We start from the raw sequence: 24,041 nt of genomic DNA on the forward strand, positions 1-24,041 counted from the left end.
ATTCATTGGAGTACAGCTGAACACTTCTACTGAAATAGCTGCTTTGCCACTGCATTGCAGCAACACTTTGAAATCTCAGATTCAAGCCATTCTGCTTCCCCATCTCCTTCAATCAGGCTGATTCTAAGAGCTCTGGGGTCTATGGCAGCTACCATTCTTTTGGTTCCACTAGCTAGGTACTATATGCGCTTTCTCCAATGGGCGCTATCTGTTCAATGGTCTGTTCTACATCAACCCCTATCTGCTCCTATCAGACTGACAAATGCTTGTAGGTCCCATCTATGGTGGTGGATTCAAGCAGATTTGACAATTGACAGACCTTTCATTCTCTCCCTTACCCTCAGCCATTGTGATCACGGATGTTTCCCATCTAGGGTGGGGTGGGGTGGGGGCATTTCCATGGGAAGATGGTCCAGGTCACATGGCTTCAGTTGGAAACCAGTCTGCATAGCAATGTTTTGAAGATGAGAGCTGTCCTTTTGTAATTGCAAGCCTTTCACGACATCTTCCCTCCAGGGACTATTGCTATTCACACAGACATGTCAGTAATCTTGTACATCAACAAGCAAGGAGGAACCCATCCATACCCTTTTTGTGGAGAGGCCATGAGGGTCTTGGATGGGGTGATCTCTTCAAATTGCTTTCTACTTGCAACACATGTACTGGGAAATGCAACATGCTAGCAGACAGGCTCAGCAGGTCTATTCTGATACATCATGAGTGGTCCCTCCATCAGTCAGTAGTGAACAAGATATTTGACAGCTGGGGTCTGTCCTACTGTGACCTCTTTGCATCCCCTTACAACAACAAATGCAGCAGTTACTTTCCTCTGATTCCCCCTTCAAGGGGTTCCTGAGGGATGCTCTGGTCCACATTTGGCCTCCAGGACTTCTGTATGCCTATCCCCCTTAATCCCAAGATTTCTTCAGAAAGTCGAACAGTTGAAGTGCGCGGTGATCATCATGGCCCCCTTTTGGCCTCATCAGGTGTGGTTCCCCTTCCTTTGGTCTCATCTCAAACATCCTTCTTGGATGCTGGAACCAAAAGCGGATCTCCTTTCCCACCCGATGTTAGGACTCAACCCCGATCTTTCCACTCTCAAGTTAACCGCATGGTTTCTCCAGTTCCTTTGATTGCTAGAAGGTCCATGTTTTCCTGTCTCGTAAAAGCTATATTTTTGGCTGCTCAGAAATTATGTACTAAGAAGGTATGCAAAATTAAGTGGAAAAGGTTTTCAATTTGGGCAGTCAACAATCATATTGATCCCTTTTCAGCTCCGATTCCCTCTATTCTGTCATTTTTGGAATCTGTATTTAAGCAATGTTCTAGTTTTGCTGCCATTAAACTTTAGTTAGCAGCCATTTCCAATTTCCTTTCAGGTTTGCCTTCAGGGTAGGTTGCTTCTGCTAGGTTATGTAAAGCCTTCATGGAAGGTGTTTTTCTTTAGAGGCCTCTTATAAAGATCCTACTCCTCCATGGGATCTTAGTTTGGTTCTGCAGGCCTTGACCCGGAGTTCTTTTGAGCTGTCTAAGGATTGTGACTTGAAGTTTTGTCATGGAAATCCACTTTTCTTGTTGCCATTATGTCAGCGAAAAAGGTATCCAAGTTGCAAGCACTCTCTTCCAAGCATCCCTAGATTATTTTTTCAAAAGGATAGGGTTTTCCTCTGTACTAACCCTTCTTTCATGCCAAAGGTGGCTACCTCTAACAATATCAACTAATGCATTCAATTACCAGTGTTCGTTTCTAATTATTCTAACAAAGGGGAATACCATTTGGATTCCTTAGATGTTCACAGGCAGTTCTGGTTCTACCTTCATAGGATGAAGCACTACAGGAAGTCAGAACAGTTGTTTGACTCTTTTTCTCCTAATCAAGCTGTTTCAAAAGTGATGATAGCAAAGTGGCTGTATCTCTTTTGTTTATGAAAAACATGGTTGGCAGTTGCCTGGTTCTCCAAAAGCTCATTCAACAAGGTCCATTGCTGCATCAGCTGCTTTTACCTCTAGGATCCCTATTGATGACATTTCTGCTGAAGCCACCTGGTCTAGTTCTCATACCTTTGTGTCGCACTAAAAGTTAGATGCCATGTCCAGGAGCAGGATGTCCTTTGGTTCATTGGTGCACTGGCATATCCTTCCTTGAGGCCAACAAAGAAATTATGTAGCTGGGGACTCTGACCCATATGTGAAGCAGAATGAGAAGGGCAGCATCAGATCTATACTGCTGCCTTGTAATTGTAATTAATATGTAAAATGACACTTTTAAAAGTATTTGTAATCAAATGTTAGTATCTCTGAATGCATGTCATTATGCTGTAGTGTTCCATTAACAATGTTCAGCTACATCTATCAAAACTAAGATGACAGTGATTGGTATAGTGTCTGTGATTATCAGGATTCTCAGAATAGTTCATATTTCAAGGTATACTTGTGCTCTGGTTAAACACTGTGTTAGAACACAGACTCCACATTGCATTATTGTTTGAATTTATCTACTTGTGGAACCTGCTTTCTACAGTACTTTTACATTATAAGTAACCATGTATACAATACAGAAAAGTTTTATAAAGAAGAGAAACAACACACCATGTAGGGAAAAAAAAGCAAATGTAGTACTGTTCCTTTAAAAACAAACAAAGAGCATTATTGAAAGAGGGAGAAAATCAGGAATCATAATTCCTTAGGCAGTAGCACTCCAGACTATTTAAATTCATTTCAAAACTTTGTAAAAAGAAAGATTTATATTTGTGACCAAAGCAAATGGAAGCAAGTGCTGTATAGTAAAACCAAAACAGTAAAAGTCAGCACAAAAAAGCACAAGAAAGTACAGCACACATGTTTATTCAGAGTCAGCACACCACAGGGATGAAACATAAACGCTTATATCCACAAATACGTTTTTGTCTACACAGACTTCTTCAGATGCATAAGTGATTAAAACTCAAAGACAGCAGTTTAAATAATTTTGGTTGGGTAGTGCCTCTCCAATCAAAATGCAGCTAGTTGAAATGTGAACTTGTGTCTGTGGAATCTAGGGTGCCAGTAGTTTTGATCGTTTCTTTTCATAACCCTTTTGTGTAATATCGCCACCGCATATTTTCTCCGAAAAACATAACATAAACAGATATGTCAACCTATTCCAGCAGTCCTGATAGTCAAACACAGCTACTACTGTGTAGTTTGACCCTGTGCAGTTTCTGTGCAATGTTACGTGATTTCTGTGCTCAGTTGCAGTAAGCTTTGCTGGTCAAGAGAGGTAGGAATGGAGGAGGGGGTGGCCAGAGGTCGGACTTGTGCTCATTGACTGTCTGATGGCTCCTTGGTCGTAGTGTTCTGACTTACTGTGGAAAATAATACTTTGACAGTAAAAAGCAGTAAGAGCAAGTCTGTGTGTTGTACTTCGTTAGGCTTTTTGTGCTAAATGTTACTGTTTTTATTTATATTTGTGAGTGTTATATGAGCAGGTTCTTGTATAGTCTGAACTCCCAACACTAAATTGTATTTATTTATTCATGTTATTTATTCATGTTTATTTTTAATATGCTAATTTCACTATATATATATATATATATATATATATATATATATATATATATATGGGTCTACTTCTAATGACCGAAACGCCGATTCGCCGACAGTGAAATCACCGACACGAAACGACCGACAACGCAGTTGACCGACACGCTCGAATCCGCACAGACGGAAGACCGACAAGGGAATGTGTAAAGCGACCTGGTAAGTATCACGATGGTGAGGGATTTAGGAGTAGGGAGCGGACAGGTAAGTGTGCAATACTCAGGGATGTAGGGTTAGGGTGTGTGATAGGTGAGTGTGCGGTAGTGTCGGAGCTTGGGGTTCGGGGTGTGTAAGTGAGTTAGGGTTAGGGTGCAGGTAGGGAGAGTGTGCGGTAGTGTCGAGCTTGGGGTTGGGTGTGTAAGTGAGTTAGGGTTAGGGTGCAGGTAGGGAGAGTGTGCGGTAGTGTCGGAGCTTGGGGTTTGGGGTGTGTAAGTGAGTTAGGGTTAGGGTGCAGGTAGGGAGAGTGTGCGGTAGTGTCGGACCTTAGGGTTAGGGTTTGGGTTAGGGCTAGTGGATATGTGTTGTAGTGTACTGTGTTGTTTACGTGTAGTGTGTCAGTGTTATGGTGTTCGGTGTTTCGCGTTGTCGGGTTTGTGTGTTGTCGGTTTTCTGGCGTCGGTGATTTCACTGTCGGCGAATCGGCGTTTCGGTCATTAGAAGTAGACCCATATATATATGTATGTGTGTATATATATTGATATATATATTTTAAAAAAGAAAAGGAAGCCCCTGTGCTGGTCCCCGTGGTAGTGCTGCTCATTTTGCCTCCTGTTCCTCTCACCAGAATCTCCCTCCAGAAGCTCCCTCCCTACCTCAAAAACCTAAGGAATACCTCCTGCAATTACCTCTGACATTTCCCTGGAGCTGCCGGCTAAAACTGGGCTAAAGAACTACTGTGAAGACTTCCCTAAGTAAATATTGTGAATTTCCTCTCACCAAAAGCTCCCTCCAGAAGCTCCCTGCCTACCTCAAAAACCTAAGGAATACCTCCTGCAATTACCTCTGACATTTCCCTGGAGATGCCGGTTAAAATTGGGCTAAAGGACTACTGTGAAGACTGCCCTAAAGTAAATATTGTGAATTTCCTCTCACCAGAAGCTCCCTCCAGAAGCTCCCTCCCTACCTCAAAAACCTAAGGAATACCTCCTGCAATTACCTCTGACATTTCCCTGGAGCTGCCGGCTAAAACTGGGCTAAAGAACTACTGTGAAGACTGCCTTAAAGTAAATATTGTGAATTTCCTCTCACCAGAAGCTCCCTCCAGAAGCTCCCTCCCTACCTCAAAAACCTAAGGAATACCTCCTGCAATTACCTCTGACATTTCCCTGGAGATGCCGGCTAAAATTGGGCTAAAGGACTACTGTGAAGACTGCCCTAAAGTAAATATTGTGAATTTCCTCTCACCAGAAGCTCCCTCCAGAAGCTCCCTCCCTACCTCAAAATCCTAAGGAATACATCCTGCAATTACCTCTGACATTTCCATGGAGCTGCTGGCTAAAACTGGGCTAAAGAACTACTGTGAAGACTGCCCTAAAGTAAATATTGTGAATGTAGGTAGCCTTAAACTAACTACTGTTATTGTAACTACCTACTTAATAACTCTTATATTTTTCTTTAACTTCACTTGTAAGCGATTCAGCAGCCTACCACAGACCAAATGAAAATACTCCCCCCCAGGTCAACTGTGTCCTAGGTATTTCTCTCAGTGAAGGTTAGGTGTCCTGCACCCCTTTCCTGCCAGCTTTCTTCTCTTTCACTACTAAGTGGCAGCACCTACCAACCATAAGATGGTACAACTTTTATCTTACTTGGATCCTCTCCTATGAAGCTGTCTAAATAAATTAAGAGCCAGTATTATCACTGTTAACAACCTGGTAATTTATCCCCTGTACAACATTCCATAACTAAATTGAACTCATTATTTTCATTCCTGAAAGTTATCTCTCCTTACCTAATTTTACATCTACTATATCTGCTTATATTTCTATCTCATTTGCAGTGGCTGATACTTTTTCTGCTGCTGGTTTTTTTTTGTTCTTCCCCGCTCCGTTTGCCCTACGGGCTCACTCTGCTTCCCCACCCTACCCCCAATTCCCACCCACACGCACTGCCTCTACACTTATACCCACATAGCCACTCCTACTTCCTCTCCAACTACTAAACTCCACCCCTTCCTCCTCCTATCCCCTTCCCTTCACAACTTCCATTCACCACAAATCCCACTTCGTCCTTAGTCTTAGTCATTCACAACATATCTCACTTCTTCCTTAGTGTTAACTATATAATTCTCAAAAAAAACTAAACATGTCTTCAAAATATACATCCTTCTCAATTCAACTACTTCTCTTACTGAACATAACCTGCATCTACTATCTTACCCAGCCTAATGCCTTAACTCACATCCCACTCTTTCACACAACCTGCTCTCTCAACACACCTCACTCTTACATACTCATATCAATATCTCCTGCACTTTATCCCATCAACCACAGTCTATGCTTTCATTACAAACTTATCTCTCCTTATAAAACCTCAACACCCGCTCTACCCTCCATATCCCTCACAACTCTTTCTACACACACTACTTATGAAAAAAAAACCAAACACCTATACTACATAATCCAACTTCTAACATCCCTACTTTTATCTGGAGATATTCATCCTAACCCAGGCCCAAACACCGCCCCCTTTTCATCTAAATCCATCCTACTAGCATCCCTCAATGCACAAAGCTTAGCTAACAAAATTTCAAACCTACAAGCCTGGCTACACCACAACAAACCAGACATCTTAGCCAAATCTGAAACCTGGTTAAAACCTCATATAAAAGATGTAGAGATAGTACCACCTAATTACTCCATTATCAGAGCAGACAGAGCCCAAAAAAAGGTGGTGGAGTAGCTCTACTCTACTCATCCTCTCTATGCAATACTCCCTACAATAAAGCCATTCCCCAATTCACCAACGCAGAATTAATACTAGCTCAACTTCAATTAAATAAACACAAAAATATATGCATAGCCTCCCTTTACATACCCCCTGGTGACAATATCTCTGTACTTGAAGATATCCTCTCCTGGTTTTCTACCAATATCTCTAATGAAACCATTATCATGGGAGACACCAACATTAATTGGTCCTCCATTCAGTCCCCTACCCCCTCCCTTAACATCAACCTGTATAACTACTCTCAACTCATCAACTCCACTACTAGGCCCTCTAAAGACTTCACTAGCAGCAGTATTCTAGACTGGATCTTAGTCTCTCACCCTCACTACTACCCTGATAGTGGAACTCTTACTGACTCCCTTAGCGACCACCTTCCCATCTTTTCTAGGCATCTTCCTTCTCCCTTACAAGTTAGCCATAATTACGTCAGTACCAGATACCAAAAAAACTTCAACCCAGAAGCCTTCTCTTACTCCCTAAAATCACTTAACTGGTACCCCCTAAAAACTCTACCCCTGGAAAATGCTATCACACACTTTAATTCTACTTTCCTAAATCTTTTAGATACTCATGCTCCCTTAAAAACCAGAAGAATAAAAAACAAAACTACCCCCTGGCTAACAAAAAGCACACTAACTACCATGCGACTTAGAGACAAAGCCTGGGCACGCTACCAAAAGTACAAATCTCCCACTACCCTCAATGAGTACAAAACTCTTCATAACTCGGTTAAAAAGCTTATTACAGCAGACCGTCAAAACTACTTCTCCTCACTTCAAAGTAAACATAAAACCGACCCACAAAAGTTCTGGAAAGGTATAACCACCCTCTTAAAACCTAGTATAGCTGAAAACCCAACCCCTAGCCCAAATGTACAAGACAATGATCTTGCCACCCAATTTAACTCTTTTTTCATTTACTCTATTTCCAAACTAACCTCTTCCTTCTCTAACAACTATCCATCTCCTACTTCCACTTGTCCTCTCCCAACCCCCCCATCTCCACTGTATCATTCTACAACCTCTTAACCTACAACCTCTCAACCCCCTACATTCTCCTTGAAACCAATCCCTACTTCTACCATAAACAAACTCCTGTCAGAGGCTAAAACCATGCACCAATGCCCCCCAATAACATTCCCTCATATTTCCTCAGCATAGCTGCTGAAGCCATTGCCCTCCCAATCAGTATCCTAATCAACCGCTCTATCCAAGAAGGTCTTGTTCCACAACTCTGGAAAAAGGCTTTCATCATTCCCCTTCACAAAGGAGGTAACAATACTAACATTACCAACTTCCGGCCCATTGCCATCCTCTCTCCAATTTCAAACATTCTAGAAAAATTTATCCATCTTCAACTCCTTCCCCATCTATTAGACAACAACCTATTAACTCCTACCCAACACGGATTCCGACCCAGTCATAGCACTATTACGGCCCTCCTAGCCTTCCTTCAAACTGTGAATAAAGCTAGAGATTCTGGTTTCACTGTATCTACCATCGTACTTGATCTCTCTAAGGCCTTTGACACTATCTCCCATAACCTACTACTTACTAAACTTTCTACGCTAAACCTATCACCTTCAACTCTCAACTGGTTTACCAGCTATCTCTCCAACAGGCAACAAGTCGTCAAGTGGAAAAAAGCCACCTCCTCCTTCTTTAACACCCCCACAGGTTTCCCACAAGGTTCCATATTAGGCCCCCTCCTCTTCAATATATTAATTAATGATTATTACCGCTCTATCCCGTATGCTAACATCATCCAATATGCAGATGATTCTACAATCATCTGTGCTGCCTCATCCATCCAAACTCTCCTAAAACTGATTCAAGATGCCTTCTCCACCACAGAACAATGGATGAAAGACAACCATCTTGCACTTAATGCAGCTAAATCAAAACTAATTATATTTACCCCCTCTAAAGCCAACACCTTTGATAGACAACTATTCTCCATCACCAGTCAAAATAATACACCTCTTGAACTGGTATCTGAAACCAAGCTACTAGGAGTTCAAATCGATGACAAGCTTAAATTTGATTCCATCTACTACTAAACATTAAAAAAAACACCAAAAACTTGGCCTGCTCTACCGACACAATCAATACCTCACCCCAGCTATCAAGCTCACTCTCTCTACCACATTTCTCTTACCCTCCCTTCTCTATGGTGCCCCTCTTTTAACAAACCTATAAGCATCTCTCAAAACAAAATTATCCTCTTGTTATAATAAAATAGCCAGATTTGCCACTAGCAACAAATCTTCAACCCATCACTGTGCACCTCTCCACAAACTAAATTGGCTTGAACTTCCCAACTACCTCTCCTATACTCAGCTCACCTATGCGCACACACTCATTTTCCAGCCATCCCTCTGTCCCTCCCTGTCCACTACCTTTCAAATACACCACACACAAAGACTTCTCAGATCTACTAATCAAAACCTAATAGAATTCTACAGACCCCTCCGCCCCCAGGACAAAATCTCCTGTCCTTTTCCCTAGCACGCCTATGGAACTCCCTCCCTCCCTCCATTTGTACCATCACTAGCCTCCCTACCTTTAAAAAATCACTCCACTCCCACCTAACATCCACATGGGAATGCTCCTGCTCCCACCCTACATAATCATTCTCCACTTCCTACAGTCTTTCATCTCATAAATTCATTATTGAAGCTAGTAATCAATTTCTTATTGTATCTAGCAAACTGAAAGCCTTCTGCATCTATCTACTCACTTCCTAATCCTACTTGAACAATGTTCTCCTAAAAAAAAAAAAAAAAAAAAAAAAATTGTATTTTTGATTGTAACCGCAGTATTTTGTTCTGTCTTATAATCAGAAATTGTTTGAAATGTAAATCTCTGTAATCTTTGTGTAATCTGTGTTGGAGCTTTTCTCCCCAGGACTCCATTGAAAAAGGGTTCTTTTGGCCCAATGGACTATCCTGGTTAACCAACTGCAAATAAAATAAATATATATATATATATATATATATATATATATATATATATATATATATATATGTATATATATATATATATATATATATATATATATACGCACACACACACACACTCATATAGATATACACATATACATATGTGTGTTTGTTTGTGTGTGTGTGTGTGTGTGTGTGTGTGTGTGTGTGTGTATACATCCATCTCTATCTGCCTAACTATATATGTATATGGAATACCTTTGATACATCAAATGCATTGAATGTTGAATCCCAAAAGGTTGAAACAAAATAAGGCTAGCAATTTAAAAAAATCAAAAATGCACCCCTACACTCCGATACATATTAATGCATATGTCTTTGCGTGTGTGTACATATATATGTATATGTAGATAGACAGATATACACATGCCAAATCTGAGATCACACTACAGTTGGGAAAGGAAAAAAACAGTCCCTGCTCTATTTTGATTTCATATGTATGTCTAAAAACCCGACAGCACATAGAATAGATCTTTTGGGATTTCACATTCAGTACATATGATGTTCTAAATGTATTTATATACCCATAATTCCTAGTTTTAGCTACTTATCCAATTAAATTACAGTATTAGACACACTCCTCAACTACCTCCACATTTCTAAGCCAAACCTTACCTTAACACACACCCTTCTATCTACTATCTCTTCCTTCTCCCCCCTCTTAGCAACCAAGCCTTCTCATGTTCAAAATGCACTCCATACATGCCTTACTTATTATAACTCTCTCTATAACAACCCACCCCTCTTCATACCAAAATAACCTCAAGCCCAGTCTACACAGTAAATCTCCCACCCAACTCAATTCAGTCATAACTAACCAAACCTAGTTTCATATCTCTTCTACAGTCTAAAATCACTCTACCTTAGAGCTAACCCCTCTACCCTACAAACCATACCATATGACATACTTATCAAGAAATACCTCCAGACTATTAGGAATATTGCTTTTCAATTAATACTCAGTGGTTACATTCATCCAAATCTTGGACTCTCCCATAACCCTAACATAAATCTGCCCAATTTTAATCTACATTCCCTTAAAAAAAATCTGACCTTTTATTTCTTAACATTAACATAAGAAGCAAACTTGATGATCTGCATGCAGCTTTATCCTTTTATGCCCTGGACATTGTTCTCCATACTGAAAAATGGCTTAAGCCACACAACAAAGATAATGAATTCTTACCCCCAGGCTACAACCTACTTAGAAAAGACAGTACATCTAAAAGACGTGGCAGTGTTTCCCTGTTATTCAAAAATAACCTTACAGTTGTCCCAATAAACATACATGTCCCTACTTTCAATAATGCTGAAACCCTACTTGCAAAAGTAAAAATTAACCCACATAAACAACTGAACATTCTAGGTTCATATATTCAACCCGGGGGCAATATTAATACACTAGAATCCATAGTCCACTGTGCTTCAGAATCCCTTCCTCATGAAACACTCATTTTAGGTGACTTTAACATAGACTGTACTTCAATAAACTCTCCCTTCTCCACCTCTCATATAAACCTACATGGCTTCATTCAACTTATTCAAACCCCAACCAGAATAGATGGAGTCACCAAAAAATAATCCATTTTAGACTGAATCCTCACTAATCATTCACCCATGACACATTACTATGGTACATTATCTGACACCCTAAGTGACCACCTCCCTACTTTTCTGTTAAGACAACAAATTAAACCCACACAAAATATCACCTTGAAATATATACACTACAAAAACAACTTTAGAGCAGATGACCTAATAGCAGCACTGAACCACTGTAACTAGGCATCCCTCTCAAGCCTTCCCCTTCATGAAGGAATTGACTGCTTTAACTCCACCATTCTGAACATACTTGACCAACTTGCCCCCCCCCCCCCAAGAATTATTCATCAAAGTTCAACTCTGTCCCCTGGCTAAGCAAAAGTACCCAGCTTCTACTAAAAAAAGGGATAAAGATTGGGAGACTTGGTGTCACAATAAATCATCTATTAACAGGCAACTGGTTCTTGAACTAAGAAATAAGGCTAAAAAACAGATAATGGATAAGAAAATCTACTACTCCAATATACAAACTAAGCATAATGCTAACCCACAAAACATTTGGGCAGCCTTAAATAAAATTCTCCAACCCAGTAAATCTACTGCTCCACTCCCTAACATTGATACATCTACAAGCAACATTGCAACATACTTCAATGAATATTTTACTTATTCCATACTAAAGGTGACTACAAACTCTTCTCTCGCACGCCTTCCAAACCTAACTAATTCTTCAACTAACCAAAACTATTTCTCCCTCCAACCTGTTCAGCTAGTATAATTTTCAGATACCTGACCAAACTAAAACCCACTACCTTAGCTGCTGATAATCTCATAGCAGATTACCTCCAGGCTGCAGCCAAAGCTATATCATACCATATCTCTATAATTATAAACAGGTCAATCTTCGAGCAACAAGTCCCACTCCTCTGGAAAATATCACATATAATACCTGTACACAAAGGCGGTGACTCAACCAAATTATCTAACTATTGTCCAAAAGCCATATGGTCCCCACTGTTAAAAAAATTCTGGAGAAATGTATACATTCCTAAATACTAAAATACCTTCTATCTAACAATCTCATAGCCAGTACTCAACACAGTTTTTGCTCTGGCCACAGCAGCACCACAGCCCTTATCAGCTTCACCAACCATGTTAAGCAACAGCGTAATGCAGGCAATCTGGTATCAACTGTCTTTTTGGACCTCTCCAAAGCATTTGATATTGTCTCCTATAACAAACTATTGTCTGCTCTCAGAACTTAAACTAAATAACCCTGCACTCCTATGGTTTAAAGACTGTCTTTCTAACTGTAAGCAATCTGTTAAATGGCAGACTCCCTATCCCCCCTTCTCCCTGTCACCTTAGGCGTGCCTCAAGGATCTATACTTGGACCCCTGCTTTTTACAATATTCATCATTAACCTTTATAAAGCACCTCTCATGGAATCTTAGTCCAGTACACTGATGACTATACGCTAACCTGTTCAGCCCCCTGTCTCCAACTCCTACAGAACATAACCCAAAAATCCTTCACAGCTACTGAAACCTTATTATCAGACTTTCAAGTAATACTCAACCCTAAAAAAAAAAGTTTATGCTCTTTCACCCCTCCAGAGCTACAGATCCCAGTCCCCCTTTTACAATAATCATATCCACCAATACCCACATCATACCAGTTGCACATACCAAGCTACTAGGTGTCATCTTTGACCAAAACATGAAATTCAACAAGCACATAGCTCAAAAGCACACTCTATAGATGTAAAAACTATCTGACCTCTAATAGTAAAACTATCATAGCAAGAACCCACCTACTTGCTACATTACTCTATGCTTCTCCTGTTCTAGTTAACCTAAACAAAGGTGATCTAAACAAACTATCTTCTTGTTACAACAAGATAGCTAAATTCACTACTAACCCTTCCTATAGATTGGACCATTGCCTAGCCTTTCAGAAACTCTCCTGACTCGAATTACCCAACTTACTGAACCTAAACCAAATTCTCTATCACCCCAATAAAACCCCAGTCTTACATGGCTTAATTAACCATTACTCCAATAGCAGTCAACTATGGTCCACCAACAAAGGGCTGGTTGAAGTATCCAAAAGCAGTTACACCTCAGGTGACTCCCTCTACTCCTGTACTATTGCAAAAACGTGGAACTCCCTCCCACTTGAAATTAGGTTGCAAGCAAACAAAACCAGATTCAAAAATCAACTAAAATCCTTTCTCATTAAGTCTTGGATATGTACTTGCTCTGACCCAGGCTGACTCCTTCAAACTCGCTCTATCTAAAACATACTATAATTTGCTATAATTTCAAACATATACAAGTCCAAGTAATTCTAACTATACCATTGTTCTTGGGACTTTGCATCATGTTACTCTTCTGATGAATGTTAATATGCATAGCTCTGTCTTGAATATTTCTGCATCTTTTCTTTGTACTACTTATACTTGTGTGTTGTTCTTATGACAATTTTAGCATATGTCTATTCTAAAACTTTGTATGCTGTTGGTTAATCATATTGTATGGAGCTTTTCTCCCCAGGCCTCCACTGAAAATGGGAAATCCTGCCCAGTCAGACTTTCCAGGTAAAAAAAAAATGTAAAATAAAATAAAAAAAAAAAAAAAATATATATATATATATATATATATATATCTATATATATATATATATATATATATATATATATATATATATATATGTAGTCTATTAGTTTGGTCGACAGGGAGTTTGGTCAACATCTGTTTAATCAACTGCATTTGGTCAATTATACAGATAGTTGAGAACTGTATAAGATTGGCATTCCCCGAGAAAGGGGAATATTCTCTTTCCCTGTGGATTGTGCAATTTCAGAGTTAGTAACTATAATTAGTGGGAGGGGGTGCATGTTTTAAAGTTGCGTGTGCAACTTCCTTGGTATATGCATACTAAGTTGTCAAAGTTTCAGTTTAGAGTACAGTGGTTTACCTTCAAGATTGTTGACATATGTGTTAGTTGGCCAACTGAATGTAAATATATATACACACACATACATACACACAAGAAAGAGAGTACCCATCTGCAGTGTCAGATAAAGGAACTTGTTGTATAGGCACATCCCTCTGCTGCACAGAAGAGTCTCATCTTCCCACATAAATCTCTTTACATTGCATTCAGAAGTAAACTTCATTAAAATACAGCAGGACTAGCCACTCCTGTTGCCTCTGTTTCTGTCTGTCTACCTCCCTCACTCTTGCTTTCTGATACATAATAGGAGTATGACAACATATTGTGATATAATAATGATATATCTGCATATGAGCAAATACATATAATAACCCAAATCCATGAAAACTGGAAGACAATTAGAGTGCACAATTTCTAACATTCTTAAAAATGAAACTATAGTATCTTGACCCTAAACGATCTAACCACCTTAAATAATTTAACTTTAAAAGGCAATCCAAACTTTAAGGTGTAAGTGGCAGTAATCAGTGGTGGTGTACGTGGCTCATTAGGTAGAAACATAAGCTACACTCAGAGCCCAGATCTCCTTTCTTGAGGGACAGTTACATTTTTTCCAATTTTTTAAATTAATGCCCTGGTGAATGCAACTGCTGGAGATAGTTACTAGAGCAAGTACCCAGCAAAGTGTATGATTTCTTCCACGTTGCTATTGTTGCATTCTGTACTCTAAGGTTTGCTGGGATGTGGCTTCCTGCAGTATGGATACTAAGGGGTCTATCACAGGCTGGATCACTGGACATTGATAGAAAAGAGGCCAAAAATGACAAAGAAAGTATTATGTGTAGAAACGGGCAATGAGCTGTTGCACATATATTCTCAGAAAATATCATCTCCTCAAACAGGAACATCTTGGTATTACAGGTGTTTTTCTAATACAAGCATACAACTGTAGCAGTGATTTTTAAAGCAGCATCTGTAAGCTATCAGATAAGTAATTTATTAATGTTGAAAACTGCATAGTACATTACATTTGTTAGCATGTCACACTTCAAAATCAGAAGCTCATATTTGATTTCCATCATATCTGACCTGCAGCTTATGTGACTAAGCAAAATTTTAGTTTCACATAATATGAAAGCACTCAGACTACTTAATGAATTTATATCAAGCACAGCTTTTTATGCAGTCCTTGGAGCAATTTAGGCTTCATTCATTTCATTTGGTTATTTAGTTTTACTAATTAATCTTTCTTTTCTGACCTGTTGCCTTACTACAGTGAAAGAGATTGGTTATGTATGTGTAGCTATGCACACCATCTAGGGCCACACAAGATGGGCAGGTCATGACAGAGAGGTTAGACAAAATATGGTAGACTGAAGAAGATAATGTCAATCCACTCCAATTCTCTTTTACTAAGAAAACATTGTGGGCAAAATCAACCTACAATATGTAGAAATGTCACAGGAGGATAAAATCTTCTGGACTGATGGTGTCCAGCATGCTATTAGTACAAGAACAAAGACAAGTAAGGTAGTGCTAGATGTTATGTTACAGATGAACTAAATATTTTATTTATTTATTAAGATTTGTTTAAACTCCAACCATTTAATAAATGCCCATTTTCAGTGAATGCCCAGGAAGAAAGGCTCAAGAGAGTTAAATACAGTAAAGTCTCACTTAACTGGCACCCGTGGGGATTGGTAGATGCCAGTTAAGTGTATGTTCCAGTTGTTGAAGATGTGCTTTGTGATTTTTGATTAGCTCATATACTGACATATTAGCCAATCAAAAATGGCAAGGTGGAGCCTCTTTTGTTCAACGTGGAGCATGCCGGCATACGAACCAATCAAATGCATGTTGCTTGAGAGTGCCGGTTGCTTGAGTCCCAGATAATGGGGATTTTACTATAACATTAAATAAAACACAAGTACAAATGTAAGTCAAAAAAGCATATATACATATATGCATACAGTTTGATTGTGAAATACATAGGATTCAATAAAGTCTAAGGAGACAACAGTGATGTAAAAATAAAAATATAAAAAAATGTTGATTAAGTATGACAATCTGTATATACAAAAATATTAGAAGTATAGTCTGCTAGGAAATAAAAGTCTACACCAAGAGTGGGGAGAGGTTAGGTGGTGAAAAGTGTAGATAGTATAATGAATGGTTTGGTTAGTAAGAATGTAAAGTATTTATTAATATAGATCATACAGGTGAGATGCATGGGCATAGCCACAAGTTACTGAGAAATTCTTTGAGACTGGACTTAAATACATGGAGGCTAAATATAGTTCTGATTGAATTTGGGATAGAGTTCCACAGTTTGGATATGCAGTGTGAGTTTAAACTTTGGCCTATCCCTTTTTTAGTTTATAGATTTCAAGCAGGTTTTTGCCTTGAGAGTGCAGAGAGTGATTTGGGAGATAGTGATGAAGTACTGAGGAAATAGAAGGGGAAGTACAGTGGTTACATAGTATTTTATGGGTAAGTAGAAGCTGTGTATGGGCTAATGAATGTGAGAGTTCCAACTAGATGACAACATATAATGAAGAACAGTGATGAGGTTTATGTGGCAGGTTAGCTGGAAATTTAGCTGTCTTATTATAGGATCGCTCAAGCTGTGATTTAAGAGAGATCTGGATGTTAGTCAAAATAGGTGAGCCATAGAGAGATGTGGATAAAACATAAATGTTAGATAGGGTAATTCTACTAAAAGGAGTAAGAACATTTTTGCTCTATATAGCAGACCTAGCCTTTGGTGAGTTATTTTTATACAGTTTTGCATGTGAAGATCAAACTTTAAGTTGCCATCTATGGTGACTCCAAGCAATTTGGTATGGTTAACTACTACAATAGCTGTATTGCTTAAAGAGGTAATGTGGAAACTACTTTTAGCATTGGCATGGGACATTGAAAATAGTAGTAGTTTAGTCATTTTGGGGTTATGTAAAAGTTAGTTTACATGCAGCCACAGTTTAATTGAGTTGACGGCATCATGTGTCATGGATTGTAGTTGTAGTGGGCTGTCGATGAGCTGATAAGAGTTGAGTCATCTACATATAGCCCGAACACATCTACTCTCCACCGTCCTTTATGCCTCCCCTTTATTCACAAACCTGAGTAAAACTAACCTTAACCAACTTTCATGTTGCTATAATCATATTGCCAGATTTGCCGCTGGTTCAGACTACAGAACACACCACTGCCTTAACCTAAATTCTATAGGGTGGCTTGAACTGCCTAGTCTTCTCCAAGTCAAGCAACTAATAGTTGCATATAGGGTTCTCTACTAACCTGAAAATACACCTGCACTGAAAAATGTTATCATCCCATACAGTAACCTCAGGGCACTACGGTCATTGGACAGACTCTTATTGTGAACATTAAATACTAACAACTTAGCTGAGGACAATCTGTTTGCCATCTCTGTGGTTAAAACTTGGAATTCATGGCCTAGTGATCTTACTTCACAACTCTCACTAACCCAATTAAAAAAAAAGTCTAACACAATACTTTAAAACTCTTTGGTTATGTCCTTGTGCCAATCCCAACTAACTCCATCCTACAACCATGTGCTAATAGAGGACTTCTTGCTCTACTTTGACTTCATCCAATCTGTTTGCCAATGAGCTACCAGCATGTACTACTTATGACAATAACCTTCCAGCTTGTATTAATATGTGACACTCTTTGTGACAAATATCTACTTAGTGAATGAAATACTGTACTGAATTGATATACTGTTATTATATATGTATGTATGTATATATATATATATATATATATATATATATATATATACTTATATAAATAATTATTATTTTGTATGTTATGTCTGGAGCTTTTCTACCCGGGCCTCCGCTGAAAATGGACAAGTATCTAGTCAGACTATCCTGGTCAACAAATATAAAATAAATAAATAAAATAAAAATACTGAATGAGGCAAGCTTGCTGACATGAGGTATGTATGTTATTGATGAAAATGTTAAAGAGCATTGGACTGAGAATAGAGCCTTGAGAAACAACTGCTTTAACTAGGAGAAAAGAAGAGAAAGGTGAGAACCATTTGACAGATATCTTTCAGTTAGGTAGTTAGAGAACAATAGAAGAGTTGGTTTGGAAAGACCCACAGAGAACATTTGAGTCAGAAGTTTCTCACGTGACACTGTGTCAAAGGCTTTTGAGTGTTCTAGAGAAACAGAAGAGAGAGAAACTTTCCTTGGTATCTAGCCTTATTAATGATGTCAGAAAAGTTGATGAGAGCTGTAGTGGTGCTACAGCCTGGTCAGAAGCCATGCTGTGTTGGGGTTAGGAGATCATTTAGCAAGAGGTATTGAAGGAGTTGCTGATGAATACACTTTTCCAGGATCTTAGAAAGAAGGAACAAGATGGCAATTGGCCTAAAGTTAGGGATTTCAGAGGAATTACCTCCTTTATAGAGGGAAATAATAAATACTTTTTTTTCACAGGACAGGGACATGAGAGTCTTGAATAAATCTGTTAATGAAAATTGAGACTGGATATGCAATATACTCTGTAGTGAGCTTAAGTTTCTCAACATGGAGATCATCAGCAGAAGGAGGACATGGTTTAAGTTTCTTTACTAACTTTAACATTTGATGTGGAGACAAGTTTGAGAGTGATGGCAAGGATGTCAGGACTAGTAGAGTTTTGAGATAAATTTAATGGTTGGGGAGAGCTGGAGTTGAGAGAGGCTGTGATGTCACTAATGAAAGTGTTAAATTTGGCAGCTGTTTCTAAGTGAGATAAATCTGGAAAGGGGGTTGGTGACAAAGGAGAGCCAGGTTGAAATATTTTCTTAATTGAGCTCTAGAATTTCTTTGGATTTTTTTAAAGATTATTTTGTGGGTCAGAGTAATATTCTTTTTCTTTGTCGATGTGAATTTGCTTCTTGGTGAGATTGAGCAACTCCCTGTATAGATGTTAGGTTTAAGGGGTTTTATATTTATGCCATTGTTTCCATACTTTGTCACATTTTTACATAAGAATTCTTGTAGAATGAGACAGCCATGGGTTTCAGTATGTTTTACTCTTTTATTTCTGGTAAGGGCGAGGCTATTTAAAGTATGCATGAATATATTTCTGAATTTGTTGACAGCTTCTTCCATGGGTAGGGTTTTGAGTAGAGACCAATTGTCAGACTTTAGTAGATTATTGAGTATATCAGGATAAAAGTTAGAAAGATTTCAGATACTTCTACATTGATATTTTTGTCCGGTTGATGATTTCTCTATTGGTGAATGTAGGGTTATGGTCAGTAAGGGAATCAGGTAGTACCCATGAGATAGCATACTTGCTAGGGTCAGAGACAAATATCCAGTCAAGGAAATAATATTTATGATTCACTTTGTTGAGCTGAGTAAAGCAAGAGATAAGCTATTTGAACCCATACAAGTTAAAACTAGTAGTTGGGGTGTTAGATGACACAGTTAATAAGTCAGTGTTATCGTCACCTAAGATAATGGTTTCAGTAGTAATATTTCTAGTTACCCAAATGTTTTTCTTTCTTCTAATAAGCTAATATAATTACCTGGTGGTATGTAGAGGGCAAGTATACAAAGCTTCTTATATTTATTAACATGAAGAAGAGATATAAGAAATTTTGCATTTTAGAAGGCTGGTATGTTAGTTTTGAGGGGTGAGAAACCTAGTTATTGTATACAATTACAACACCTCACGCTTTTTATATAGTTTGTCACATCAAATTATATTGTAGCCAGGGGACAAAATTTCAGAATCTTTTATATGGGGTTTTAGCCAAATTTCACTCATGACAGTAATATCTGGTGGGTATTTAAGAAACCATGTTTGTAGGTCTGTAACTTTATTTAGAATACTATGAATATTAATGGAGGTAAGGAAATGTTTTGTGGATGCTGTTTAGGAGTTGAGGGCAGAGGATGGTGGAATGGATGAGGCTGAGGGACCACAGTTGGACTAGACATCACAATGAGTGATTTTAGAGATGAGAGGATTAGGATGAGTTAGATTTTTTTAATAAAGTATATGCATTTATTTCAGGTTATGTCAAAGTAAACTGAATGCTTAGACATTTTGTATTTGAGAAGGTGAATAACTTGGACACTAAATCAATTTGAGTAAATAGATATGAAGGAGGGTTTAACCTCGGTATAGGAAGGGTAGTAGCTGGTAGTGTAGTGTATGAGTGCTATCTTATGCTATAGAACTCACAATACAATAGCAGTATTTACAGATCAGAGTAGATGGGAATTTGGGGTAGGGTAATAAATCTGAGTGTAGCAAGGGTGTATGGAGCAGGTATTATAAACCATCACAAATGGGTTATTAACCCAAGACAAACAATCAGGGATAATGGAGGTAAGGGAAGGTTTGAACAGCAGTGTGAGTGGTTTTGATAAAATATTGTAAGTAACTCACTAGGACAGTGGAGCAGAGAAACTTCAAAAAGTCGGTCATGGGTAAGAAAGTCATATCTTAAAACTAGGACAATCTGCTCATGGGCAAGAGAGTATTAAAGTAAAATGTCCTTAACAAGTCTAAAGTATATTAAAATACAAAGTGTCCCTTTTCTTTAGCAGTAACACTGGCTGCAATTTTAGTGGTACAGATGGTTTTAAAAGTTTACCTAGTGGCAGCCTTATACACTGTCTACACTGAAAAATATTTTTGCAGGCTGCAAATCCACAAAGCAGAACAGCTATAATTTTATGCAGAAAGATGAGGGAACCAATGACTTTCAAGACTGGATAGGAAGGGCAGTCTGTCTTGCACACCCTGAGCAACTATGTTCCTGTACGTGTGTGGATGTGTATGTGTGTGCATGTGTGCATGTGTGTGTGTGTGTGTGTGTGTGTGTGTGTGTGTGTGTGTGTGTGTGTGTGTGTGCACGTGTGTGTGTGTATGGTGGTGGGAGCTGTACATGGTGATCGGATGTCCATCTGCTGAGGTGTTCAGAATGAAAGGAAAATCTTATGTTATAAAGAATTACATACCACTGGAATTTTAAACTTAAGAGCTGTAAGCCAAGGCAAATCTGACTTGGTTAAAAATAAGATGACAGGAGGAAACATCAATATCACGGGGGTTAGTGTAGCACAATAGACTATAATGTGCCATTTTACATTGAATAATCACCCACACTTCTATTGAAGATTTGACTCTTTCAGAAGGAACAGAGTAACCCTTACAGTTACTAAAAGGGTTAGACTTACAAAACCAGTAATGAGTTATAACTCGGAAATGACAGAATAATCTCTAATACACTCCAGGACAAATCTTTCAGTATTGTAGTTTTACATGGCAATCCTCCAACTACAGATGTCAAAGAGGAAGACGTTAACTGTTTTTTGAGGATCTGCAGCATTTTCAGGATATTGCATCATATGAAGACATTATATATAACACAGGTGATTGAAACGCTAAAGTTGGTAGTCAAAGATAACTGTAGCAATGATATGAAACCAGATATAGAATAGTAGATCTCAGCAACGATAATTCACTGATAAGCACAAACTCTCACACTTTCAGCAGTCTAAGACATGGCTTTATAAATAGATGTTACCAGATTAATATCAAAATCTGATCAACTATATACTTTGCCATCAGAGATGGAAGAACTAGAAAATTAAGAGTCAAGAGCTGACCATGGTTTGGCCCATTAAATTCTCATTGCAAGGTTTAAAATCAAATTAATATAAACAGAAAAAGTCTCCCACCAACTGTATAGAATCCTAACAGTATTCCATATGAGTATATAGTAGAGGTGATAAGGTGATTTACAAGACTAGATCTAGTAAACAGAATGCCCAGTAAACTACAGTTAAAGGTTTGGGGTATTATTCATCAGGTGGTGACAAAAATATTCAAAATAAAAGACTAAGAAGACAAAAGGCTATTTGTGGGAGCTTGGAGGTGGTTGCAGAAAAAAAAAGAGCAAAATACAATGGAGACAGAGAAAAATATTTAAAACTGAATGCAGAGTTTAAGAGACTAGCAAGAACAGATAATGATGCATACTTAAATGACCAGTACAAAGAACAAGAAGATGGCGATACGATGGGAATGACAAGGACTCTCTTTGAGAAGACTGGTGATGTCACTCTCAGTGTAAATAGCTTACTTCAGTGTATACACTGAAATGAGTCACTTACACTGAGGGTAAATCTTTATAGATAGTAGTCTTGTAGTAAGTAATGCAATTACACTAAGAGCAACTCTTTTGGAATTGCGGCAGGCTTACACCACACAGGTTCACAGGTGTTTACTAGGCTAACAACCACATTTAAATTGGGTAAGGGAGGAAAGAAAAGTTGTGTAAAATCTTTCCATAACCAGAATAAATAATTTATACTGAGAGCAAATGTTTTGAATCAGGTCCATTATCTGAACAATAAGCAGTATGAGACTAGACTATCTAGCTTTATTGACTAACTAATTATGAGTGATGCACCAGAAAATAAAAAAAAGTCAAATCAGGGATGTTCTGCAAAATCAGGAACATTTGATGGGATGGGGTTTCAGTGTTTTGCAGTGTACGATTTTTTTCATTCATTTGATCCCAATGACAGGTGAGTTGAGCCAAAGAATTGTGTGTGAGTATCTGTGTGTTTTGTGCATTTGTGTTTGAGTCTGTCTCTTCCTCCATATCTGTGTGTATTTCTATATATTTGTGTGTGAGTCTGTCTCTAACTCTGCACGTATATGTGCATGTGTGTATATGTGCATGTGTGTGTGTGTGTGTGTGTGTGTGTGTGTGTGTGTGTGTGTGTGTGTGTGTGTGTGTTTGTATGCGCATGTGCATGTACATGTCAGTGCAGATGTGTATCCATGTTGACATTAAATACTTATATACTGATATTTTGGATGTAATCTACTTCCACCAGCAGCAATTACATATGCTCCAGCAACCTTGAAACATTAGCTGGTGGATCTGTTTTACATCCAAAATATACAAAAAAATGTATGTACTAATAAAAAAAGCAAATATGAATCAATTTACCAGACAGCTCATTGTCTATGCATGATAATGTCATACAGATTAAGTATTATTGGAGAAATCATACCCTCCTTGGGTGTAGAGGCCTTCCATCTGTGCTGTCAGGTCTCACAACATCCTTGGCACAGTGGCAGGTTAAGTGTACCTTGGGCCCTGAGCTGTTTTCAAACCATGTGCCCCATGCACACATTTCTATTACTATGCATAAATATGTTTTTTTAATTCACTTTCTTGATTGTTTTAAATTATATTTCTTCTTTAATACAGCAACATTTGTTAGAGTATCTTTTAAATTTGAAGTTTTTAATATAATTTCCAGTGGACAGTGAAACAAAATGTATGAACCAATAATGACAGAAATACCCCTTTCAGATCATTTCAGTTTTAAGAGGTCACCCATACTGCTGTCATTATTATATACCAATATCTGTATTCAAAAACTGTGGCCAGTTTATTGACTGTATGCTCACCGAATATCTGAATGTGATGAAAATAGCCACAGTGTAGTACTCAGTTTGTTTTTTTTTCAAATGCACACTAGTTCTACAAAGACAGACAAAGGATTTTAAATATTATCAATTCAACAGGGTCAGTCATTTTTATCCACAGACATCCACCAAACCCAGCAATTACAGCTATGTTGTTGGCTACATCCTTCTCAGATGTCTTTGTCAAAAATTAATAACAATAATTATGACCAAAGTCATATATTTAACATTTCTTTCACATAAGCACGTTATACCCAAATTATTCCAACTTAATCCACACGTACATATGCATGCTAGTTGTGCAAAGCAAGATTAAAGACTGTTTCAATATGACCAGATTATAAAAAGATAGCCCCTACCCCTACCAGCATGACTGGGGTATCTTTGGATGAACTGCATGAACTTGCATAAAGATTGCTAACACCATACCATTAGGCTCAACCGCGTTTAGCACAATTTGAAGAGAAGAGTATTTATGAGATCATAAGAAATATTAACTGCCTGATAAGATATATTAAGC

This window comes from Protopterus annectens, chromosome 6.part1 (assembly GCF_019279795.1).
Source record: "Protopterus annectens isolate FY-2018-M chromosome 6.part1, PAN1.0, whole genome shotgun sequence".
In the NCBI taxonomy this organism is placed as follows: Eukaryota; Metazoa; Chordata; order Ceratodontiformes; family Protopteridae; genus Protopterus; species Protopterus annectens.